At 44.1% G+C, this 26587-nt stretch overlaps 1 protein-coding gene and 1 long non-coding RNA gene across 3 annotated transcripts in view; one reads left to right on the forward strand and one right to left on the reverse strand.

The window, feature by feature from the left end:
* The window catches only part of LOC140712601 (uncharacterized), a 35224-nt gene extending 22898 nt beyond the window's left edge, over positions 1 to 12326 (forward strand). Inside the window, exons 4-5 of one of the 2 annotated variants that reach the window (XR_012094304.1) lie at positions 9854 to 9973; positions 12101 to 12326. This is a non-coding gene — a long non-coding RNA (uncharacterized lncRNA). Of the gene's footprint in view, positions 1 to 9853 lie in introns of both variants that reach the window. The other variant, XR_012094303.1, reaches the window with a different exon arrangement.
* The window catches only part of MARCHF4 (membrane associated ring-CH-type finger 4), a 111323-nt gene that overhangs the window by 67687 nt on the left and 17049 nt on the right, over positions 1 to 26587 (reverse strand). The window lies entirely within an intron of this gene.

The raw sequence follows: 26587 nt of genomic DNA on the forward strand, positions 1-26587 counted from the left end.
GTAAATATAAACCTAACTATATCAGTAATTACATTAAGTGTAAATAGTCTACTTCAGTGAAAATACGAATATGGTCATGCCAGATAAGAATAAAAACCCAACTGTATGTCCCTTAAATGTAAGGACACAGCAGATAGAAAGAAAAGGGCTGGGTCGAGTGGCTCACACCTGTAATCCTAGCACTTTGGGAGGCCAAGGAGGGAGGATCACCTGGGGCCAGCAGTTTGAGACCAGCCTGGGTAGCATAGTGACGCCCCTGTTTCTACAAAAACAAAACATTAGCTGGTGTGGTGATGCACACATGTTGTCCTAGCTCCTTGGGAGGCTGAGGCAAAAGGATTCCTTGCCTCAAATTCCTGCAGCCCAGGAGTTTGAGGCTGCAGTGAGCTATGATCACTATACTCTACCCGGGGCAACAGAATGAGAGTCTGCTTCAAAAAAAAAAGCCTAGTAAACACTAATTAAAAGAAAACTATGTAGCTATACTGATACCAGACAAAGTAGATTTGTAGCATGAAGCACTAACACTACCAGAGAGATTAATGCTGTAATGAATGAATATGGTTGTCCATTTTATAATAATAGTGTGATAGTGTGGTCAATTTTTTCATTGATAATGATTTTATAATGACAGTATGGTCAGTCTATCAGGAAAACATAACAATTATTGGCTTATATATAACTTTCATATCACTAAAAGTATATAAAACAAAGATGAAGAGAGCTAAAAGGAGAAATAGATAAAACTACAATCACAGAGGGAAACTTTACCACATCTCTCTTGATAACTGACAGAATGATCAGACAAAAAAATTAATGAGGATATGAAAGATCTGAAAAACAAAATTGACACAAACTTGACCTACAGATACATACAAAATACTGTTCATAATGATGACAAAAAGTATTAATACATTCTTTTCAAGTCTACATGAAATGTTTCTAAAATTTGAACATATATTGTGCCAAAAATGAAGTTCTAAGAAAATCCCAAGAACTGAAATCAGTCAGAATTTTCTGAGTATGTTAACTTAAACTAGAAACCAATAACAAAAAAACCCTAAAATATCACCAAATATTAAGTAATAAAATTCTAAATAATCCATAGGTCAAAGAAGAAATCACAGTGGAGAATTTTCATCCTTAATAATAAAATATGACAAATCAAAAATATGTGTGATGCAATTAAAGCTTTACTTATAGCTTTATACATTTATATTAGGAAAGAACAAGGCTGAAATTCAAGCATCTGAGTATTCATTGAATAATGTTTTAAAAGAACAGCAAATTAAACTCAAAGTGAGTAGAAGGAAGGGAATCATAAAAATAAGATAAGAAATTAATGAAATAGAGAACAAAACAAAACAACAACAAAAAAGAAAGTAATGAAATAGAAAACAAATGCACCTTAGAGAAAGTCAACAAAGCCAAATTTTGGTCTTTGAAAAGACTAATAAAAATGAATTGATCTCTAACAAGACTCGTCAAGACAGAAAGAGGAAAAGCACAAATTACCTATATTAGAAATTAAATTCACTGCAAACTTTCAGACACTAAGAAGTTAATAGACTATTACACATCCTCATGCCAAACATTTTAGACAATTTAGAGAAATGGAAAAATTTCTAGAAAAGCACAATTAAAAAAAATTAAAAAATTAAAATCTGAATAGCTGTATATTTAGTAAATCAATTAAATGTATAATTAAAAATCTTCACACAAAGAAAACTCTAGGCACAAATGGCTTCACTGATCAATTATCCCAAATATTTAAGAAACAAATAATAACAGTATTATGCAAACTCAAAAAATAGAGAATATTACATTCTATGAAGCAAATATAATTTGGATATCAAAATCTGACATACACATGAAAAGGAAAGAAGATTTTGGCCAATATCTTCCAAGACTGTAGCATAAAAGTTATAAACAAAATATCAGCAAATTGAATCCACCAATATATAAAATAGACAATATCAGGACTAAGTGGATTTGTTCAAAAGCACAAGAATTATCTAACAAATGAAAACCAATCAACATAGTTCATGCCATAAACAGAATAACTGAGAAAAATCACATAGCCATCTAAATACATGAGAAAAAGGTTTAATAATTCAACTCCCATGCATGAAAAAGTTATTAGTGAACTAAGACTAAAAGAGAATTTTTAGATCTTTTAGAGTATCTACAAAACTCTTAAGGTAAAAATAATACTGAGAAATAGTGAAAATTTTCCCATGAAATCAGAGATGAACAGATGCTCAGCACACATCACAGTTTCTATTCATATTATACTAGAAGTCTTAAGCCACTTCAGTAAAACAATAAAAACAAATATGTAACTTGTTATAAGAATTGTAAAGAAAAGAATAAAATTTGCATTATTTGGAGTCAGTATATTATATACATAGAAAAAAAAATCGGCCGGGCGTGGTGGCTCAGGCCTGTAATCCCAGCACTTTGGGAGGCCAAGGCAGGCAGATCACGAAGTCAGGAGATCGAGACCATCCTGGCTAACATGGTGAAAACGCTGTCTCTACTAAAAATACAAAAAATTAGCTGGGTGTGGTGGTGGGCGCCTATAGTCCCAGTTACTTGGGAGGTTGAGGCAGGAGAATGGAGTGAACCCAGGAGGCAGAGCTGGCAGTGAGCTGAGATCATGCCACTGCACTCCAGCCTGGGCAACAGAGTGAGACTCCATCTCAAAAAAAAAAAAAAAAAGAAAAAATAATATACAAATTGTAATTAAAAGCTGAATTTGGGGCCAGGCACAGTGGCTCGTGCCTGTAATCCCAGCACTTTGGGAGGCCAAGACAAGAGGATCGCTTGAGCCTAGGAGTTCAAGATCAGCCTGGGCAAAATGGCAAAACCCTGTCTCTATTAAAAATACAAAAAATTAGCCAGGCGTGGTGGCACACACCTGTAATGCCAGCTACTTAGGATGCTGAGGCACAAGAATCGCTTGAACCCAGGAGGTGGAGGTTGCAGTGTGCAGAAATTGAGCCACTGCCCTCCAGCCTGAGTGACAGAGCAAGACTCTGTTGCAAAAAAAAAAAAAAAGAAAAGAAAAGAAAGAAAGAAAGAAAAGAAAAAAGAAAAAAAGAAAAAACCCAAAACCCCAAAAAACTGAATTTGACAAGATTTATTGATTTTAAGTCCAATATAAAAAATCACTGCTCTGCATATGTGACAGTGCAAGCAAAAAAAAAAAAAAAAAAAAAAGTCAATTTATATTATCAGTGCAAACAGAAAGAAAAAAAAAATTTAAATAATTTCATTTACAATAGCATCAAAACTTTAAAATACTTAAAAATAGGTGTTATAAAAGATATGCAAGATCTTTATACTGAAAACTACAAAATTTGCTGAAATGTAATAAAATATAAAGACGGTCATCTCCCCAGATGCATCTATGAATTAACAAAGCTGTCTGAACTACCAGATATTAAGACTAATGATATAGCCATAGTAATTAATTCAGTGTGGTATTGAATTAAATTGAAAGAGACTAGTGGAATAGAGGAGAGTCCAGACATAGATCCACATACACGGATACACAATTACTTGATTTATGACAAGTGTGAAATGGTAGGGTGGTGAGGGAAAGCTAGTCTTCTTAATAAACAGTTGCTGGGTAAATTATATATTCATACCAAAAAAAAAGTGCATCTTGAACCCACCCAATCCCATACACAAAAACCAATTCTAGGTGGATTAAAAGTGAAAGGAAAATTCATAACTCTTCTAGAAGAAAACAAAGAAGAATATTTTCATGATCTTTGGGATAGGCAAAATTTTCTTACATAACACACAAATATCATTAATCATATAAGGGGAAAAATTGGTAAAATTGAGAACATTAGCTCAGCCAAAGATTCAATTTAGAGAGTAAAGGGGCAAGCCCCAGAATAGAAGAAGGTATTTGCAAAATGCATGTCTGACAAATAACTGAAATTCAAAACATAGAAAGAACTCTTAGAAACCAAAAGGAGACAGCTACCCCTGCAGAAAAATGAGTACAAGGCTTGAACAGGCACTTCACAAAAGAAGATGTCCAAAGGGCCAATAAATGTGTGAAAAAGTGCTCAGCTTCAGTGCTCGTAAAAAATGAATTTAAAACCAAAATGAGATGCCATATGACCCCACTAGATGGACTCATGTTAAAATGATGGACAATACCAGTGTGGCAGAAGCGGTGGAGCCTCTTCGTTGCTAGTGGGAATGTAAATTGCACAACAAATATGGAAACCTACGTGGTAGGTGCCATGCAAGTCGCACATGCATGCCCCACATCCCAGCAGCTGCACCACAGGAATCATAAAATCAGCTCCCCACTTGCTCCAGGTTTACTCATGTCTCTCTGCACTAAAATAGTCTCTTTTGATCCCATTTTCTCTTAAAATCTTCCAAGTTTCTTCTCACCTTTTCTCCCTCAGGAGCATGATGAGAGCTTCCATCCCCCTATAGTTAACATGCCCTGGAAAGACACCTGTCCCTGGGACACATCGCAACACCCTTCGTCACTGACCACAGCCTGGAGCCTCTGCCACGTAGAATGCGGGGAAACTTTTGTGACATGGTGCCAAAGCAATCATTGGGCCTCCTATATCCCTCTCCTAAATCGAGGCCTGAAACAACCTGGCTGAAGTAATTTTTTTTTTTTTCTAACAATAATACCTAATGTTGGCTTGATAGGCAGAATAGAATACAACCCCCCAAAGATGCCCATATCCTAAACCATGGAACTTGTGAATATGTTACACTGCACGACAAAGGGGAACTAAGGTTGCTAATCAGCTTAGCGTAGGAAGATTGTCCTAGATCATCCAGGTGGATCCGATCTAATAACACAGGCCCTTAAAGGTGGAAGAAGGCAGGAGAGTGGATCAGAGAGATGTGATGTGAGGAGGACTGACCGCTGTTGTTGGATTTGAAGATGGAGGAAGAAGGCTTTGAGCCAAGGAATGTGGTGGCCACTAGCCAGCAAGAAAACAGAGACTTCATCCTTCAATCACAGGGAATTGAGTTCTGCCAGCAACCCGAATGAGCAAAAAATGAATTTTTCCCTAGGGCCTCCAGAAAGTAAGGTGATATCCTAACATCTTTTTTTTTGGGTCTTGCTCTGTTGCCCAGGGTGGAGTGCAGTGGTATAATCACAGCTCCCTGTAGCCTCCAACTCTTGAACTCAAGCGATCCTCCCTCCTTAGCCTCCCACGTAGCTAACACTACAGTTGCATGCCACCATACCCAGCTAGTTTTTAAATTTTTTGTAGAGACAAGGTCTTGCTCCCTTGCCCAGGCTGGTCTCATACTCCTGGCCTCAAGCAATCCTCCCACCTCAGCCTCCCAAAGCACTGGGATTTCAGGCATGAGCCACCAGTGCACCTGGCCTAAAGCTACCTAGTTTGTAGCTATTTATAATAGTACAGCAGCAATGGAAAACTGAGATAGTTGTCAAGGAGGCAAGAAAATAGGACTTTCATAAGAAAGCAGGCTGTTGTATCAGAAAAGAACTCACTAAAACATGGATTCTCCAAATAGCCCGTTAGTGGAATAATTCAATAAATGTACCAAATTTACCAATTTACGATAACACTGAAAGTAGCCTGTGGATTCTGGAGTACTGTGAGGAATGATGTAGGAAGGGAACCTTCAGAACTATCCCACTGTTCAAATAGCCATGTGCTATTTCCAGTAATCATGGATGATTTATAAGTTGTAAATAATAATAATAATAATATCAACTTGATAGCAATTTTCAGAAAATCTATATAGCTCACAATTAAGACAAAACTGGTCAAAATATGGAAAAGAAGGTATCTGACAGATTAGAATCACCTAATCTGGATATAGATTCACTATAAATATGAAATTAACGAAGGGAGTCAAACACTAATTGGCTCCAAAGAGTAGCCCGGAAGATGGGCTAAGTAAGAAAAGGGCAGAAATCATCAGAAGGATTTAAAATAGAAGCTGATATGCCATTGAGAAATAAAAGAAAATCCCAATTGACTAAAGATTGGAATGATAGAAAATGGCACGCAGGAGTCCAAAACAATCCTGTGAATTCCTCACAGGAGAAATGATAAAAATTTAACAATTTAATGGCTAGAAATGCACTGAGGTTAACACACGATCTGAGGAATTAGCAAATGAATGCTAAAAATGCATGTAATTGAATAAACGTAAGAGACATTCATCAGCATACTAAAGAGATCAGAGGAAACAACCCCATCTAATATGAAATTCTGACATTTTGATGTCTAGCAAGGAATACTTGGGATCTGAGGACTTACGAGCAGTTTGTAGAAGAGTTGACAAAAAAGAGTAAACTGTTCCAGGCGGCCGAAAAGGAGTACAGAAATCTAGGAGAGATTACTTTAATGAGCAGTACAATGAGTGCCTTGAATACAACAGACACTAATGATCAATATACAATAGAAATACATAAAATACAAAAATATTAAGGAAGACCAAGCACAGTGGCTCATGCCTGTAATCCCAGCACTTTGGGAGGCCGAGGCAGGTGGATCGCTTGAGGTCAGGAGTTCAAGACTAGCCTGGCCAACATGTTGAAACTCCATCTCTACTAAAAATACAAAAATTAGCTGGGCATGGTGGCACAAACCTGTAATTCCAGCTACTTAGGAGGCTGAGGCAGGAGAATCGCTTGAACCAGTGAGGCAGAGATTGCAGTGAGCTGAGACTGCGCCCCTGCACTCTAGCCTGAGCGACAGAGCGAGACTCTGTCTCAAAAAAAAAAAAAAAAAAAAAAAGGTATTAAGGAAAGATAACAAGTCAATTGGTTACTAATCCAAAAAATGCTAGACAATTGCTAAGCTAAGAGGGGGACTAAGAAGTGGCAGTAGTACCCATATCACATATTAAATTTTGTTCACTAATTGCTAGGAATAAACTGAGAAACTGTGGAGAAAGTAGCTGAACACTCATAAAAATTTTAAGTGTGGCAACAGAAAATGACATTAAAAAAGAATTCAAAACAAATCAGTAAAAACCGAAAGATTCCCGTTTAAAATGACAACATTCTGGTGTCTAATGAGGAAATACACTTTTTGAATATTAAAGATACCACACACAAAGCCCCATCATTTCAACAAACTGAGTAATCTGTAATGCCTGCTGTAAAAATAAAATGAAAACCCATCCACTCAGACTTGTTGGTGATCTCCAAAAACCACATGAAAACCTTCCTGCAAAGTAGAAATTGCTTTACAATTATGTTAATCAGTACATTTGTTAAATTATTCATTCTGTTCATTGGTAGTTTGAAGAAGCGGCTTTGGCTTGTTCTGTCTGTTCTATCTGTCTGTCTTTGGCTTGTTCTGTCTGTCTGTCACTCGATCTTCCTAACTGGCTATTTTGTGAACTGGTTATTTGATGAATTGATTTTCGGCAAAATGGCTTTAGATCGATTCGGTGTTGGTAAATTCACCCAAAACCACTTCTTCCATGGCAAATGGGAAAGGCAAATAGATTTAAAAAAAAAAAAAAAAAAGCTTTCTGGAAAGCAATTTGGCAACCCTTGTTAGAAACTGTAAAAATGCGAATGGGATTCATTGACCAACAATTCCGCTTCAAATAAATTATTTTTAAAACAGAGGCCGGGCACGGTGGCTCACACCTGTAATCCCAGCACTTTGGGAGGCTGAGGCAGGCAGATCACTTGAGGTCAAGAGTTCAAGACCAGCCTGGCCAACAAGGTGAAACCCCATCTCTAATAAAAATACAAAAATTAGCCAGGTACGGTCGTGCATGCCTGTAGTCCCAGCTATCAGGAGGCTGAGACAGGAGAATCACTGGAATCTGGGAGATGGAGGTTGCAGTGAGCTGAGATCATGCCACTGCACTCCAGCCTAGGTGACAGAGCAAGACTCCATCTCAAAAAAAAAAAAAAAAAAAAGAAAAAAAGTAAGGTTAAAAAAGAATGAATGACAATGTGCAAAAAGATCAGGCTATATGGATTTTGTACTAGAATTATCTAATGCAGTAAAATATTAAAGACAAGTAAAAATTTCAATAACAGGTGTTGGGGTGTTGGTTAAATGGATCAGCGGGCTGTTATGAAGCTTTAAAATTTGTGCTGTGAAGGCATATTTGATGTCTTGAAAAGTTGTTCAAGCATTGTTGTTAAGTTTTTAAAAAGCTGTGAAACAGACTGATACTACTTTAGCAAACACACAAAAAAATGCCATATGCATGTGACGGAGTGGATAAACTCCAAAATATTTAGTTATTTTGGGGTTGGCATTATGGATAATTTTTATTTTCTTCTTTTTGTGTACCTGAATTTCCTAAAATTTCCACATTGAAAATGTATTATTCTTTATAAAAAGAAAAAAGAGTTTTTAATCACTCGTTAGCTTAGAAGCCAGGAGACCCTTCCAATGTATATGGCCTTAAATAAGCCACCGTGCCTCTCTCCAAGTCTTCATATTTCTCATTTTCCTTGAACTTCACATCTCTTTCCTGGTCTTTCCCTTCCCTTCTTTAAATTTGGTTAGTCGGGGAGGGGGGAGGGATAGCATTAGGAGATATACCTAATGTAAATGACGAGTTAATGGGTGCAGCACACCAACATGGCACATGTATACATATATAACAAACCTGCACGTTTTGCACACGTACCCTAGAACTTAAAGTACAAAAAAAAAAAAAAATTGCTTAGTGACTCACTACTTCTAGAAACTCATACCCCATGAACTACAGCATTGCTTGGAGACTGTTTTGAACAGTTACATGTTGTATGCTGACATACAGGGCTTGCATCCTCTAACTATTGAGTGACAGGCACTTAAGGAGCAAAGGACACCAAAAGGAAGAAGACACTTCTAGAAGTTCGGACTCTAGTGAAAGAGGCAGATATTTGATCAGAAATGGCACCGCAATGTGGAAAAATACACTCATAAAAGTATGAGCAAAGTGGTCTAAGATCACAGAGGTCAGCAGTGACTTCTTGAAGAGTTAAGACTGGAGTTGGATCCTGGAGGGGGGAACATGATGAGCCCACAGTTATTGGCTATGACCAGGCCCTGTGGCATAGACTTTACATGCCTTATGTCATATAATTCTCCTAGCAATCATACCAAACATCCTCTCCGCTTCCCAGCTTTTTCTCAAGCAGTTTAGAACACTGAAGTGCAAGAGGGTAAATAACTTACCCAGGTGCTGTATAGTCACTCTTTGCCTTGCCCTCTTCTGCTGTCTCTCCCAGAGCACTGGCCCTGCAATCTACACTACCTAGACACCATTGCCAACTGGTTCAGCCAAGTGGGAGGCTGGAGGATGGGAGTTAGGGAGAAACCACAGAAGTTTCTGCTGGTTTCCTCCCAGCTCCAGGTAGCAACTGCAGGTAGCAGCTTCAACAGTGGCTGTTTGCCTCCTTGGTTCCAGCCCCCATAAACCTTGACAGCCCTTCCTCAGTGGTCCCAGTTCCCATCAATCCTGGATTCCCAGGTTCTAGTAACCTACCTCCTCCTTTTGTCCCTCCAGTTTAGGCACTGCCTTCCTACATTCCATCTCTGCTCCGCCTCAGCCTCTCCTGCGTGGACTTACAGCTCCACTGCCACCTCCATAACTACTTCCTGATGTTAAAATCCCCGCGTGAAGCATCTAGGGTGGCCTGTGTTCCTGAACAGATCCTGACCCATATAGTCACACAGCTAATCAGTGGCTGAACTAGGATACTCGTGGCTCTTGGATTCCAAAGTCTTCAAAGATGATAGCCCATAGTCATCGAATAGTTACTAAGTGTCAAGCTCTTCAAACGGATCATCTTATTTAATCCTCACCACAACCCTACCAAGTGAGTGCTCTTATTATCTCCCATTTACAGGAGAAAAAGCTGAAGCCAAGAAACTTTCCCAAAAGGCACAGCAAGCAAGTTGGAGAAGGAAGAGTGAGACCCAGGAAGTTTGAATCCAGGACCTGCGCTCCTACCTCTTGGCTATCCCAGGTTGGACAGGAAGGAGCGGGGAGATGGGAGAGATTCCTAAGATAGATGAGAGTTAGAAAAAAGACAAGGGGAGCCTTGGACCAGTCTTTGACCTCAGGATTGCAGTTCCTGATCTGTAGTTTGACAGGATAGACCTAGTCACCAATCCCCCCTTTCCTGGTGCCCAACAGCAGTCTCATCATTCTAGGCATCTACGGGAGAAGAGAGTAAAGAAAATATGCCAAGAAATCCAAGGTGCAGTGTTCAATGATCCTGCCCTTCACGGCACCTCCCTCTGCTCCTCATCTCCACCCTCCTACTTCCCATGGTCCTCTCTCCTCCATTGGGAAAAAGCCCATAATCCCCTTGGGAAATCCACCCATCCTTCAGGCTCACGCTGCCTTGGCATTTGCACATCGCAGGGAGTGCAGGTTGCTCTGACTCTAATTAGCAGGTGCTGAGCAGTTTCCACATTTTTTAGTAAATATGTCAAAACACAAAATTCATTCATTCTTTCCTCTCCTCTACCCTTCCCCTCCTCTTGTAAAACACGCTTTTCTCTCTTGGCTGCTCTGGAGAAGTGTTTTTCTTCAGCAAGAGTGAAAGTGGCATTAACACAGGGAGTCTGGCAGTTTTACAATCCTTTTCAAATCCTCATCTGCCCTCCTGGTCATTCATCCATCTGTTCATTCGTTCATTCATGTGCCTTCTATGGGGCATGCACTGACTTAGGGCTTTGGGTTTTACTGGGGCCTCTCAAGTATAAGGCTGGCATCAGCAAGGATCCCATAAAGACCCTCCAGGAGATCCCATTATCACCCAGGACCCAGCCAGGGCAATAAGGTACCGTGGAGCCTCAGGGGACTTATGCACTTAATTTCCACCATCTCTCTGGGCCTCCTGCTGGGGTGACTGGAAAACAACTCTTTAAATCAAGTAGCAGCTGGCTCCCTCCCTGCTGGGCTCTCCTCCCCAGCACCCACTCCCTTTCCCTCAAGTCCGCTGGGTTGGAGAAGCTGAATTTGCAGCCGTTATCTGCCTCTGTCTTTCCCAAACCTCCCCTGCAGCCTTTCTTCCCAATTCCTCGCCCCAAACAAAAGAAACAGGAAGTCGAGAGGGTGGGGCTGCTGTTCAGACCCATCCAGTCCCTGGAGCTTTTCCACAAAGCCTGCTGCCAGATTCCTTTTACAACCTGGGCGCTTGGAACCAAGATTAGCTTTCCTGGCCAGAATGAGGGACCTCAGAGTGGGCTGGGAGGGAGTGGGGGTGGAATTCCCGTCTGAGTGTTGTTTGTTGTTTAATTTAGGGTGACACAAGAATATAAATCCCATGATTTTGAAGGGCTGGCGGTTCGGTTTCACCAGAAACTCACACAGGTCTCCCTGGCTCTCTCCTTGCAGCCTTCTGAGGCTACCTTTAGAGAAGGGAGAGGAAGAGGCCTGGGGGGTTCCAGGCTTGAGTCAACACACCCTATCCAAATCCAGTCAAGCCAGCAATTTCGCCTAATTCCACCAACACCTGCTCTTCCTTTGGCTTTGTCAGTAGCCCCCCAAGGCTGCCACCTGCAACAGTCTTAGCCTACACTTGGTCCAGCCTTCCAGGGCTGACTGAGCATCTCCCATGCCCCTAGGACCTCATGGACAAAAAGGGAAAGGAAGTGGTCCCTATCCTTGAGGAGGAGCTCCTGGCTGTAGGAGACAGAGCTGTCTATGAGCCAAGTATTTCAACAGAGAAAATACAGTGTGGGAGTAGGGACGAGGGAAGTATACTATATAAAACAGTATGTAGGGGCCACAGAATAGGGGCTGGCAGGGCCTTGGATGCTGCACTACCCCAGTCTACTCAGTGATATGAAAACTGAGGCCCAGAGAAGTGAGGCGCCTTGTCCAAGGTCACACAGCCGGTCAGGGGCAGCACAAGACTCACAGTGAAGCCTCCTGGCTTGGAAAGTTAAATGTCCAGGTTGTGAACTATGCCCAGTTTTTCAGTCAGTTCCTCTTCCTCCTCCTCCCCTCACTCTCCTCGGATCCTCCAGCATTTACCCTCCCTGAGTGGCCGGGCCCCAAGAAAGCAGTTGCTGGAACTATTCGGAGGAGGCAGTGAGCAATGCCAGCAGAATCATTTCCATTAATTTATACTATTTTGCAGCTCCTCCAATCTGCCTGCTCCCTGCTGGTCCTTCCATGTCCTGGCTGAGATGGCTGTTCTGTTTGTTTCCATTGTCTGAGAAATAAAATGGTTTTGATTACACCCACGGTCTCTTGTGAATGACTGTACTTTGGCTACCCGCAAGGCAAAAGGCACCAGCTGCATCCCTCAACCATGGCTCCTGGAAGAGGCCTGCTTGCCTCTTCCACGGGGGCTTGAGCCTGAGCCAAGGGAGCAGCCCAGACCCCACCCACGTTCACTGCTGATGCGGACTGAGCCTGGAGAGAGGCAGAGCTGTGCAAAGGGTAGCATCTGGGAGGGCCGTCTTCTGTTAGCCTTAAAGGAAGGGGAGGGCAAGGCCAAGGAGAGGAAACTAATGGTTTTAAGGGCATAAGGCAAAACTCAGTCCGCAAAGTCAAAGTCTTAGTAGGCTTAGTACCTACTGTGCACCAGACCCTGTTCTCAATGCTGAGGACCGAAGCGGTGAATGGAGGACAGCAACTCTAGTGCCTCTCGGTGGGAATGTTACTCTAAATCTTTAACAACTGGACCTGCACAGACACCAACCCCTCAGCCACCAAGTAACACGGTCCCAGGGGCTCCCCCACTGGGCCGGGCATTAATCCTTTAGGTGCTGAATCCTAGTGAGGTCTGGGGGGTCCCAGGGAGGGACTGGAGCAGCCAGGATGGTGAAGTCCCAGACAGCAGCTGCTCACCAACCAGCACAGAAGGATTGCAATATTACAGCAATATTAAATATCAGCCATATGAGCAGAGGGTCAGATAAGAAGGTTGGAGATGACTGTGGCAAACTTATCATTAGGGGCAACCACTATTCAGCATCGGCCCATAATTGCCTCGTGGGAGGAAGCTGCCCATTGATTCTGGATCTTCCCATTTTTCAAGAGGAGTCCGATCTGGAGCGTGTATGTGTATGTAGAACTTTTTATTTCAAAATATTTGTTTACATACCCAGACTAAGCCAAAGAAAATGTATCTTTGCCCATATGCCCTCTGAGAGCCCCCAGTTTGAGCCCTCTGGCCTTAGGGTACCAGGAACTGTGCCAAACTTTAACTGCAGTTAATTCCTGACAACCACCCACCAGGTTCTTGTTATTCCCTCCACTTGAAAGAGGAGAAAACTGAAAGTCCATTTTCTATAGGGTGATGGGAGCCCACAGAAGAACTCATCTGGAACAAGAGAAGGCAGCTGGTTGAACCTAAACCTGCCTGTCTCCAAGGAGGAGAAAAGACCCTCTTGGGTGCAAAAATGTTTCTGTGCTCCAGTCAGCACAGGTCCTGTTGATGGTAGGGGGGAGCTGAGGATAGGTCTGCAGAGGAACTGGCAAGGTTCTAGGGGTGGCTCCGATGGGCCTAGAATGCCTGCAGGAATGGTGGGAAGGGGTATGAACCTGCATGGAGAAGTGGGAATGGGTTAGGTGTGTTAGAGAGATTCTGGAGTTCATTCTTGTGGGAGGAATGAGCGGACTTGGGTCTTAGTGAGGACTCAGAGACTCCCTTGAGGGGCTGAGGTTTTGTTTTCCGTGATCCTGCAGAAAGGTTCGTATGCCACCTTCTCTGTACTGGCCCAGGGAACTGATTGCCAAGTGTGGCCACACAGTACATGCCCCCTTCCAAGATGCCTGCTGCTCCTGGGTTCCAGTCCAGTTCCTTCCCAGGGCCCACGTAGGGCCACCAGCTGGTAGGCGGGCTCTTGTGATCACCTTCAGCAAGACCATGCTGTAGGGACCAGCATGAGAGTGAGGTGGGATTGTGGGGAGGGTGGGGCAGGCAGAAAGGACTGCCTGAGGAAGAAGCATGGGGACAGGAGCACACGTGTCTGTAGGAGGATCGGTGAACTGTCCCCCTGTCCCAAAGCACTGGGACTAGTAGAAAGTGAAGGCTTAAATGGCAGGTTGTGACCAAGTTGAGGGATTCTTAAGGGACAAGGACCAGAGTTGAGATATTTCATTCAGCAGGCAACAGAGAGCCATGGAAGATTTGCTAGTGGAGTATCTGTCTTAGTTTGGGCTGCTATAACAAAATATCATAGACTGAGTGGCTTAAATAACAGACATTTATTTCTCCCAGTTCTGGAGGCTGGAAAATCTGAGATCAGGGTGCCAGCATGGTTGGGTTCTGGTGAGACCTGTCTTTCCAGCTTGCAGACAGCTTCCCTCTTGCTGTATTCTTACATGTCCGAGAGAGCTTTAGTCTCTTCCTCGTCTCATAAGGACATTAATCCCATCATGAAGAATCTACCCACATGACCTCATCTAAACTCAATTACTTCCCAAAGGTCCCACCCTTCCTAATACCATCACATCGGAGGTTAGGATTTCAGCATATGATCCGGGCATTGGGGGCGGTGCACAAACATTTAGTCCATAATAGTGTCAGACACATTGTGAGGCTAGACGCTAATATCTGAGCTCCTAACTTGTGCTAGCCCCTTTGTCTATCCTTTATCCAGCTTTATATATTTATATACATTTATCTCCATATTCCTCTAATTCTGAGAACAGCCCTGTGAGAAAAATATTAAATAGTTTCACTTTGCATGTAGGGATATTGAGGCTCAGAAATGTCCAACAACATCCCTGAGGTCATATAGCAGCTGGTAAATGACGGATCAGGATTGCAACTGAAGTCGAGGGACTTTGTGAAACTAGAGGTCGGAAGAGTAGCTAGAAGTACTATTTGGATATGAATAGTAATATCTGTAACTGCAATTGAAGCAGGAGAATCACGAGAGGGAATGAATGCTGGAGATCTCAGAATGAGACCTAGTGGTAATTGATACGGTATGGATGGGGCCAGAGGAAGAAGCCACAGAGGATGGGGCAGGGGAGTGGGGACTGATAGGAACCCTGGCAAAACCATTAGCAATGTAGAGAATTTGGGAGAGAGCTCAGTTTTCAGAAGATAGTCTTACTATGATTTTGAAAATGTTGTGTTAGTTATAGAGGAATGGGAAGTGTCATTTTTACTTCCCAGCTTGGCAGTACAGAAAGACAAATTAGAACAGAAACTTCTCAACTTTTTAACTCAGCCACAGAAAAACAAAAACAAAAACAAACAAACAAAAAAGCATGTAACAATATTTGCTCTTCCTCTACATAATGTACTCTGACTTTTCCTATCCTATTCTATTCAATTTCATGGTGGGGGTGCGCGTGGAGAAGGAGAACGCTGGCTGCAACTCATAGAATTGATTTCATGACTCATAAATGGGGAAAGGCCCAAAGTTTGGCTAAGACTTTACCAGAAGCAGGGCAGAGTGGAGCAGCTAGTCCTCATGGTCACCACACAAGGACTTTATGAAAGACGGAACCAAGAGAGGAATTGATATTGGCAAGAATGGGAAATGGAGAATACTTAATGTGCAGAGGAATCAAGGAGGGCAGGGCTTCTAAAAGGCCCTTATTTTTATAATGAGGGAATCAGGGACCTTCCAAGGAAACATTTCAGTCAGTGCGGGAGGTGGAAACAGGACTGGAAAATAGGAGTGGGCATAAGGAGGTGAAAGAGGGAAGGCTGTTAAAGGCTTGCCTGCATGCAGAGGGGAAAGAGCCAGAAAAGAGGAAGTGATTGAAAGTGTCCCACAGTGAGCTGTGTGGGTACAAGCGCAGGTGGTAATGGACGGAGCCAAATCCACGTGGAGATGGAAAATCCACGTGGAGATGGAATGAGCTGGGACAAAGAGCACTTTGGGAAGGAGGCAGGGTGCTTCTTTCTCTCAGATAGGGAAGGGGAGAGTCTAGGTAAGAATATATATTTACAGAAGTGAAGAGGCAGTGATGGCAAGCAGAAGGGGAAAGATGATGGAATGTGAAAGGCTGACCCCAATTTTCTCAGCAATGTAGAAGCCAAGGTCATCTGCTGAGAACGAGGATGGCAACTTCATGTGAATAAGAAATGTTGGGAACAGCTGCTAGGAAACATCAACAAGTAAAGAAACAAAAGAAAGGCTGAATAGTGGGAAGTCCAGTGTAGATCCCTTGGTCTGTGAAACTTATGGTTTGCTGGTTTGGAGGGCCTCTGCTCTCTCCCTATGAATACTGTTAAAGCACGGCCCCTTCTTCTCCCCAAGGTCACACATCGATCAAGGGTTCAGGGAATGTTGTTGATTCCCTGCTAAAAGGCCAAAGAACACAAACAATTACATCCTGATTTTCTTAAGAATCTTGCCTCGAGGCTTTCCAAAATAAGCTACTTCTTTTAGATTTCTGATTCTACTTCCAATAAATCTCTTGACAGCACAGCCTAGCCCATCTGGACCAATCAATCAGCTTTTATCATCAAGCTGTACTTTTCTCCACTTCCCCCTTCCTGGGATTTGCAACCCTGTCTGCACATTGGAATAACCTGGGGAAAGTTAAAAATACCAATGCCTGGTCCCACCCCTAGTGATTGACTTAATTGGTCTGGTTTTGTGGCTGGGCATTGGGAAAACCCTCCCAGATAATTTTAATATGCCAGCTAAGAATAAGAACCACTGACCCTTTTGCTGCTCAAAGTGTGATCTGTGAATTAGAAGTACCCACATGAGCCTGGATTCCTGTTTGAAATGCAGAATTTCGGGCTCTACCCCAGATCTGAGAAATCAGAATCTGCAATTCAACAAGGACTCCAGCCTTGCTCTCCACCGAAGCCTGAGAAGCTCTATGCTAGAGATCTAACCTCTTAAATCCACCCACCCCGTGTAAAATCAAATAGGAGGGTCTCTGAGATCACACCTCCTTATCTCTGAGCAGCCTGGCAAAGAGCTGATGTCTGCATTTCCCTAGAGTGTGAAAACAGGCACCTATCAACCAATCATGAACAAGTGCTTCCTGACATCTCAGCAAGCAGACACTCAGTATTTGAGTGTTGTCTCTTGGGTTTAACAGTCTACAGTGTAGTTAGCTGGAGCATTCTTGTAAGATGACCAACTGTCCTGGTTTGTCAGGGACTGTCCCAATTTTAGCATTGTAAGTCTCACATCTTGGGAAATCTGTCAGTTCTGGGCAAACTAGAATAGTTGGTCACTCTATGTCAAGCAACATTTTGAATTGATTTTAAGCCCACCACCCCCACCCACCCACACACACACAGACACCCCATCAAAGGCAAGCTCTGCTTCTTTGGTACCCACCACCCCGTCATGAACACACATAGCTAGGAGCTTAGGTGTTTTTGTGCATATAGTTAATGCTTTAAAATGTTGGTTCATTCATTCAACAAAAATTCATTGAGTGTCCTCAGTGTGCCAGCCTCCGCGAAATACCGAAGTAGACACAACACCTGCCCTCATGGGGATTACAGTTTAGAGGGGAATACAGAGTGAAGATATGCAGTGGAGTGAGTGCTGTGATCACTGGAATGAATGTAGGGTTCTGCAGAAGCTCATAGGAGGAGCACCACAGATGTGTGCCAGAAAGGTCTGAAGGATGGGAGAAAGTAACCAGGTGGGGACAAAGTAAGGAGATGAAAGCTTCTAAGCAGAGGGAATAGTGGTCCATGGGTTGGGGCAAAAGAGAGCATGGCTCCTTTGAACGTGAAAGAAGGTCAATATTCCTAATGAAGACACAATGAGAGGTGGGAGGTAAGGGTAGGCCATGAGTTTAGAGAAGTGGGCAGAGGGCAGTTGATAGGGTTTGAGTCTGTGTCCCCATTCAAATCTCATGTCAAATTGTAATCCCCAGTGTTGGAGGTGGGGCCCGGTGGGAGGTGATTGGATCACGGGGGTGGATTTCCCCTTTGGTGCTGCTCTCGTGATAGTGAGTGAGTTATTGCGGGATCTGGTTGTTTAAAAGTGTGTAGCCCCTCCCCCTTCTCTCTCTTCCACCAGTTCTGGCCATGTAGGATGTGCCTGCTTCCCCTTCACCTTCTGCCATGATTATAAGTTTCGTGAGGCCTCCCCAGCCATGTTTCCTGTACAGCCTGCGGAACCATGAGCCAACTAAACCTATTTTCTTTGTGAATTACCCACTCTCATGTATTTCATAAGTATGGCCTATGAATGACCCTGTAAAACAAGTCAAAGAGCTGTGGCATCATTCTAAGAGAAGGGGATACACAGAAGAATTTAAACCCAATTTTGAGAAGCAGATTTGGGTGAAAAATGATCAATAACTCTGCAATTCTGTAGAAAATAGAATAGAGAAAATAAAAATGAGAGCAGGAAGTCAGAACAAAGGCTTAGTAATCCAGGAGCAAGAGAGGAGGGTAGCTTGAACTGAGATGGTGGCAGTGTAAACAGTATAAACATCTCTTGAATCCTTCCATTTCTCTTTATCTAGAGAGTAGAAGCCATAAAAGAACATGATGTTTGAAAAATGCTGACCAGCCTGGCAAGATGGTGAAACCCCGTCTCTACTAAAAATACAAAAATTAGCTGGGTGTGGTGGTGGGCGTTTGTAATCCCAGCTACTTGGGAGGCTGAGGCAGGGAATTGCTTAAACCCAGGAGGAGGATGTTGCAGTGAGCTGAGATGGTGCCCCTGCACTCCAGCCTGGGCAACAGAGTGAGACTCTGTCTCAAAAAAAAAAAAAAAAAGAAAAAGAAAAAGAAAAATGCAGAAAAAGACAGAGATAGGGTGAAGGTAAAGACAGAGAAGAACTGGGGATTAGGCACAGGTTTCTTTTTTTTTTTAACTTTTAATTTTGAACTACTTCTAGACTTACCAAAAAGTTGCAAAAATACGGTTTCCATACATCCCTCATTGGGTCTTTCCTAATGTCAATGTCAGAGGCATTTTAACCAGAGCAACCCCATCTTGAATAGGAGCTGAGTAAAAATGAGGGTGAGACTCACTGGGCTGCATTATCAGGAGGTTAAGGCATTCTTTTTTTTTTTTTTTTTTTTGAGATGGAGTTTCGCTCTTGTTGCCCAGGCTGGATTGCAGTGGCACGATCTTGGCTCACTGCAACCTCCAGCTCCCTGGTTCAAGTGATTCTCCTGCCTCAGCCTCCCGAGTAGCTGGGATTACAGGCATGCACCACTACATCTGGCTAATTTTGTATTTTTAGTAGAAATGGGGTTTCTCCATGTTGGTCAGGCTGGTCTCGAACTCCCGACCTCAGGTGATCCACCTGCCTCGGCCTCTCAAAGGGCTGGGATTACAGGCATGAGCCATCATGCCTGGCCAGTTAAGGCATTCTTAGTAACATAATGAGATAGGAGGTCGGCACAAGATACAGGTTATAAAGACCTTGCTGATAAAATAGGTTGCAGTAAAGAAGCTGGCCAAAACCCACCAAAACCAAGACAGTGACGAGAGTGACCTCTGGTTGTCCTCACTGCTACACTCCTACCAGTGCCATGACAGTTTATAGATGCCATGTGATGTCATGAAGTCACCCTATGTGGTCTAAAAAGGAGAAGTATGAATAATCCACCCCTGTTAGCATATCACCAAGAAATAACCATAAAAATGGGCAACCAACAGCCCGCGGGGCTGCTCTATGGAGTAGCCATACTTTATTCTTTTACTTTCCTAATAAACTTGGTTTCACTTTACTCTATGGACTTGCCCTGAATTATTTCTTGCTAGAGATCCAAGTACCCTCTTTTGGGGTCTGGATCAGGACCCTTTTCCTGTAACGTTAACATTAGACATATTCACTGTACAATGATCAGAATCAGGAAATTATGGTACACACTAAAGACTCCATTCAAACTTGATCAATTTTCCACTAACATCCTGTTTTTTTGTGTTTTTGGTTCCAGAATTCCACGTTGCATTTAACTGTTGTTTATTCTTGGCCTCCTGCCATCTATCACAGTTCTTCAATCTTTCCTGTCTTTTAGGATTTTTATACCGAGGAGACATCAGTGATTTTGCTGACTGTTGGTCAGTTTGGGCTGGTCTGGTGTCTTTGGGTTTCTGTATCTGAGAGCAAGAAGGTAAGTTCCTTGAGAGCAGGGATATTGTCTCATTGTTCAGTGACTAATTCCTAGTGTGGGGAGCAGTAACAAATTCAGTGTACATGCTCAAAGAAAGGACGAGAGAATAATGTGCTAACCACAAGATGGATAAAAACATAACTTTCAGGGATCTCTCCTCTCCTGTCTTAGCAGAAAGGGGAGAACACTGGTTAGGAAACAAAAATGATTTTTTTTGAGTGGATCCATGAACGTATCTAAATGCCTAATTGGCTTCGATTGTGGTAATTACATTACCTTTCTGAGCCTCTGCGATTGCTAGGCACAGGGCTGAATAAAGGTGAACTAGACGCATGGAACAAGCTCCCTTGAGCTCATCGTTCACCTGGGAGGAGGAAATGGAGGTTTCACAGGTACATAGTGATAACGGGGCAGGCGGCCTGCACTGTGTGCTGCAGGAGCACAGCTGGGGATGATGCGAAGTGCAGGAAGGATGCTTTATGGGGAAGGTGACATGTGACAGGCTAGGGTTTGGAGGAGGCTGGGCTTGGACTGGTGATGGAAGAGAGGCCTCAGTGGGGAAGAACGCCTTTGAATGGAAATGAAAGGCAAAGAGCTATGGAGTCTATTTGGAGATGCAGGCAGTGGGGATTGGCCAGAGTATCTGGTGGGAGGATAAAGTGACGAGACTGGAGGCTCGACCAAGAGGTTAGGGTCAGACCTCAGGAGTGCCTGGTTGTCACTGTGCTGAGGGCATTTAACATTTTTCTCGACAATGAGAAGCAGCAGAGTGAACTGCTCAAACTCTTTATTATGTAGGGTCACTGGGTCAGGTGGTGGCCTGATGCTTTCCTCCCAATCTCACTGCAAGAGACAGCCGGGTGGAGGCAAAAAACTGAATATGCTCAGGAACCTCTGGGCTTTGCCCTCCTGTCTTCTGACACTCATCAAGTGGATTTCTTTCACCTGCCACACCACCTTGCTTTGCCACACCATAATGTAATACAACACGACCTCACCAGGCCACAACACAACCATGCTATGCCACACAATGCCACACCATGCCACACCACCACCACCATGCTATGCCATGCCATTACACTGTGCCACAACGCGACCATGTTACGTCACTGTCTCATCATGCCACAACCCCTCACTATGCTATTCCCCCTCACTCTGCCATATCCCCTCACTCTGCCATATCCCCTCACTCTGCCATATCCCCTCACTGTGCCACCCCCTCACCGTGCCACACCCCTTCATTATGCCACACTCCCTCACTATGCCACACCCCCTCACTTTGCCACACCCCCTCACCATGCCACACTCCCTCACTATGCCACACTCCCTCACTATGCCACACCCCCTCGCCATGCCACACCCCTTCATTATGCCACACTCCCTCACTATGCCACACCCCCTCACTTTGCCACACCCCCTCACCATGCCACACTCCCTCACTATGCCACACTCCCTCACTATGCCACACCCCCTCGCCATGCCACACCCCTTCATTATGCCACACTCCCTCACTATGCCACACCCCCTCACTTTGCCACACCCCCTCACCATGCCACACTCCCTCACTATGCCACACTCCCTCACTATGCCACACTCCCTCACTATGCCACACCCCCTCACTTTGCCACACCCCTTCATTATGCCACACTCCCTCACTATGCCACACCCCCTCACTTTGCCACACCCCCTCACCATGCCACACTCCCTCACCATGCCACACCCCTCACCATGCCACACCCCTTCATTATGCCACACTCCCTCACTATGCCACACCCCCTCACTTTGCCACACCCCCTCACCATGCCACACTCCCTCACCATGCCACACCCCCTCACTTTGCCACACCCCCCACCATGCCACACTCCCTCATTATGCCAGAACTCCATACGATGCCACACCACCTTGTTTACCCACACCATCATGTGATGCCACTCAACCTCATCATGCCACACCGTCACCACTGTGCCACACAACCTCACTGTGCCACACCACCTCACTATGCCACACCACCACAGTACAGCACACCGTGCCGTACTACCTCACTGTGCCACACCACCTCACTGTGCCACACAACCTCACTGTGCCACACCACCTCACTATGCCACACCACCACACTGTGCCACACCACCACAGTACAGCACACCGTGCCGTACTACCTCACTGTGCCACACAACCTCACTGTGCCACACCACCTCACTATGCCACACCACCACAGTACAGCACACCGTGCCGTACTACCTCACTGTGCCACCCCACCACACTGACACCAGACCACCTTGCTTGACAGGTGCCTGTGCACCCCTTCCCCCCATCTCTCTGGTCTGCTGTTGCACATGCTCCTACCACCAGCTAGAGGTTCTGTTGTCTAGGAAGCCACTGGCCTCTGACTCATGCAATCTAAGCATGTCCCTCCCTGTTTTCTGCCCCTGATGTTATTGGAACATCTCGTCATCATGGCTTTTTATGACAATCATTTGCTCACACACTTATCTCTCCTGTTAAACTGAAAAGTTATTGAGACAGGGAACCATATTTATTTGTTGAATTCCTAGGGCTAGCGCCATGCTTGGCACATCACAGGTACTTGAAAAATAGCTGCTAAATTTAATTATGCTTAATTAAACAGTAAAAAGAGCATTGAACTTGGAGCCAGGAGCCCAAAATCCAAACCCCAGTCCTACAACCAACAAACAAGTTACCCAACCCTCCAAGTCTACCTCTCATCCATAGGAGGGGAAAGGGATAATAATCTCAGTTTCATAGTTTTCTCCTGGAGGACCCTATTATATTTCTGGGACATAATTGCTGTACTTCTGCCCTTTGCACTTACCTCCCCTGTAATTGTTTATTCAGAGTGAATAGTTTCTAGAGTGGAAACATGCAAAGAATAGACATTACTGCCACTGGGAGTCCCACTGCATGCCAGGCATCACCACGTGCAAGGAAAAGGACATCTTGGATATTTGACGCAGAAATATAGTGGAGAAGGGACATGAAAGTTGATGAAGAAATTGTCAATACTTTTTGAGAGGCTGAAGGCTTATCAGCAGAGGGAATGCAAGAGCTATAAGCAGAACTATGCCAAGAAGCTTGGCTGGTCCAAGTGCAGTGGTATTTACAAATAATTGATCAGAACCAGTTACAAATTTCTTTGTTCCTTTTCCACTCCCACTGCTTCACTTGACTAGCCTTTAAAAAATAGATAAATAAAATACATTTTAAAATAATAAAAAGAAGGAGCTGGTGCAGTTCAGCCAAGGGGCCAAGGCCACCAGGACGCCTATCATGAGCTGAGGACCCACCGTTCTGCTGGACTTCACTTCCAGGCCGTAAGCTCTGTGAGAGTGGAGGCCTTGTCTGTTTTGTTTATGATGATATGGCTGTGGCTAGCACAACATCTGTGCCTGACAGGAACACAAACACCTCACTTAACCTCTCTAGACCTTGATTGACTCATCTCAAAGATGAAGGAAGGTCCCTTTCTCAAAGTGCATTATTCTATATATAACAGAACCTGTTAAGCCTTTCCAGCATGAGGATAGGTAGTAATAATGCTGATGGCACCTGGGGAATAATTTTAAAAGGACAAAAAAAAGGCAAATATAGTACCTTGGTTGTGCATCTACCAGATCCCTACAGGTATGAGCAAATGCAGAATAATGGCAAGGACTAGATAATTCCAAGTTCTGAGAGAACTATGGGGTATGTGCTGCATTTCTGACATTTTCTTTTGGCTCTCTGTCCAGAAAATGGCCTCTGGGTAAAAGATCTGAAATAAAAGTATGCATGGGTCTTGAAAGAGATCCAATTTTCCAACCACATTGGAGGAACCTTGGCATGTTCAGGGGTTTAGGGCTTCTGTACTCCCCTTTGTCAATCTGTTGCAGTCCCCAGCAACCTGACGTGATTGTTACCATAGTGATCACCCCAAATGGAGGGACTCCCATGTCCCTCTTCCTCAAGTAGGCTAAGTAAGGCAGCCTCCTGATGGAAGCCAGGCTGGGCTAGGCCGGGGCCTGCACAGATGGAGCTCCCAAGTCAAGGGAAACTCAGCTGCCCCAGCAGATGCTCCAGGGAGTCCAACACAACTCTACTGCCCAAGGTGAGTGTGCAGAGAAAGGAGGATGAGCTAGTGCTTACGTATGGAAGCAAAGTGGGCCTTTCCCTTCCTCCCAGGGGTGACATTTCTTTCCTCCCTCTGAGCTTTTGCTTTTTCTGTTGTTTTTTAATAGAGACAGTGTCCCACTATGTTGCCCAGGCTGATCCTGAATTCCTGGGCTCAAGCTAGCCTCCCACCTTGGCCTCCCAAAGTGCTAGGATTACAGACATAAACCTGGCCCCTCTGTGCTTTTGGAAAAGCTCCTCCTTCTACCTGGAGTGTGTTCCACTCTCTTATCTTGGCTAAATTCAGGTCTACCATAGATATTTCATCTTGTGAGAAGCCATCCCTGACCCTCCTCAAGCCTGCCCTCCCCATAGCACCTTGAGGAGTCCTCAGTCCTTACCACACTATATCTTAATTCCTGCCCTGCAGTCATAAGACTGGCAAAGCACCAAGAAGACAGGAGCTGTGTTCCAATTCACCATGGTACCGAGAATCCTCACGCAGTTCTGGCACAAAGCAGCTGCTCAATAAATATTTGCAGAATGGATGAACTAGAGATTTTATTCCCCTCGTGTGGGAGAAAGATAAAACAAGTTGATATCACAGTTTAAATAAAAGCCACCCACCAGCTTCTACAAGATATCCTGTGGCCTATGAAGCTAGAACTTCATTTCCTGTGCCTTTTCTAACCACAGAGCCTAACTTTAAACGACAACACTTCAACATAAAAAAAATTGAGGCAATGTTCAAATGCACTGCCAAGTAGCCTCACATTTTATAAAGACTTTCAACAATAAAACTGAAATGAAACTTATAGGGGTTAGCCCCAAATTCACTAGAAAATCAAATTAACCATAAACTCCCACCCATTCTCTTTGATCTCTTCCATTCTCTAAACATTCTGGTAAATTAATCCTTTACTACAATATATCAATATGTAGGAAGTGAATAGATGAATAGTTCTGAGGCTGGAAAGGGGGTGAAAAAAGGAAGAATTTATTTATCCTGAAAGGTGCTGATGTATTCACTGATATTTTCCAGTCTGAGAATAGGAAATACCAGCTTAGGGATTTGCCTTGCACCTTGAACATGTCCCCTCATCTCTCTGGGTCCTAGTTTCTTCTCCTTCTCCTTCTCCTTCTCCTTCTCCTTCTCTTCTTCTTCTTCTTCTTTTTTTTTTTTTTTTTTTTTTTCTGAGATGGAGTCTTACTCTGTTGCCCAGGCTGGAGTGCAATGGTGCAATCTCAGCTCACTGTAACCTCCACCTTCCAGGCTCAAATGATTCTCTTGCCTCAGACTCCCGAGTAGCTGGGATTGCAGGCACCTGCCACCAAGCCCAGCTAATTTTTGTATTTTTAGTAGAGACGGGGTTTTGCCATGTTGGCCAGGCTGGTCTCGAACTCCTGAACTCAAGTGATGTGCCCACCTTGGCCTCCCAAAGTGCTGGGATTACAGGTGTGAGCAACCATGCCCAGCCTCCAGTTTCTCACTTCTAAAGATCAGGAAAACCCGGTGGCTCAAGCCTGTAATCCCAGCACTTCGGGAGGCCCAGATGGGCGGATCACGAGGTCAGGAGATCACGACCATCCTGGCTAACCCGGTGAAACCCCGTCTCTACTAAAAAGTACAAAAAATTAGCCGGGCGAGGTGGCGGGGGCCTGTAGTCCCAGCTACTCGGGAAGCTGAGGCAGGAGAATGGCGTGAACCCGGCAGGCGGAGCTTGCAGTGAGCCGAGATCGTGCCACTGCACTCCAGCCTGGGCGACAGAGCGAGACTCAGTCTCAAAAAAAAAAAAAAAAAAAAAAAAAAAAGATTAGGAAAACAGTGCCTGCTCTTCCCTCCCACCATAGAAACATGTGCTAGTGGCTCTGCGTGTGTTGGAAGATAAGGAAGCTCCTGAACCCACAAGATTTCTTCCACACCCTCTGGTGGCTTCCAAATAAAAGCTCCATTCAATCAACAAAGATGGCTGTTGTGGAGTCACTGTTCCCAGGCAGGTGCCTCCAAGCACATCCAGACCTCTAGGCTCCTATTACAGAAAGGTCATTAGGACCAACCACAGAAAGGCTGGGCTTAAGAGGACTCGTTGCTAAAGAGGAGTAAGTACATCTCTCCCATCTCTGCAACCTACCCCGCATTCTAGGTCTCAAAGCACAGAGGGTGATTTAAAATGCAATGAGAGGGAGACAGGATTAGGCTGAGTAGGAAGGAACACATTTCTGATGAGGAGAATCAGGGTTAATCTCTTATTGCCATATTTTGACATACACTTCCACCTGGAGAATTCCCTTAACTGCCTTGACTCCACGTACTCATTCTTACTCAACCACTCAAAGGCAAGCCCATGTGGGGGTCCTTCTCCAGCTTTCCCAGGCATCACTAGTCACCCCTCCTGTGCGGTTTTTTAGCACGACATATGCAACCCTGGTCCACGGCATTCATTATGTCTTGTGGTTGCTCTCAGTACACTAGTCTCTTGCACTGGACTCCGA

Source organism: Chlorocebus sabaeus, chromosome 10, assembly GCF_047675955.1.
Source record: "Chlorocebus sabaeus isolate Y175 chromosome 10, mChlSab1.0.hap1, whole genome shotgun sequence".
In the NCBI taxonomy this organism is placed as follows: domain Eukaryota; kingdom Metazoa; phylum Chordata; class Mammalia; order Primates; family Cercopithecidae; genus Chlorocebus; species Chlorocebus sabaeus.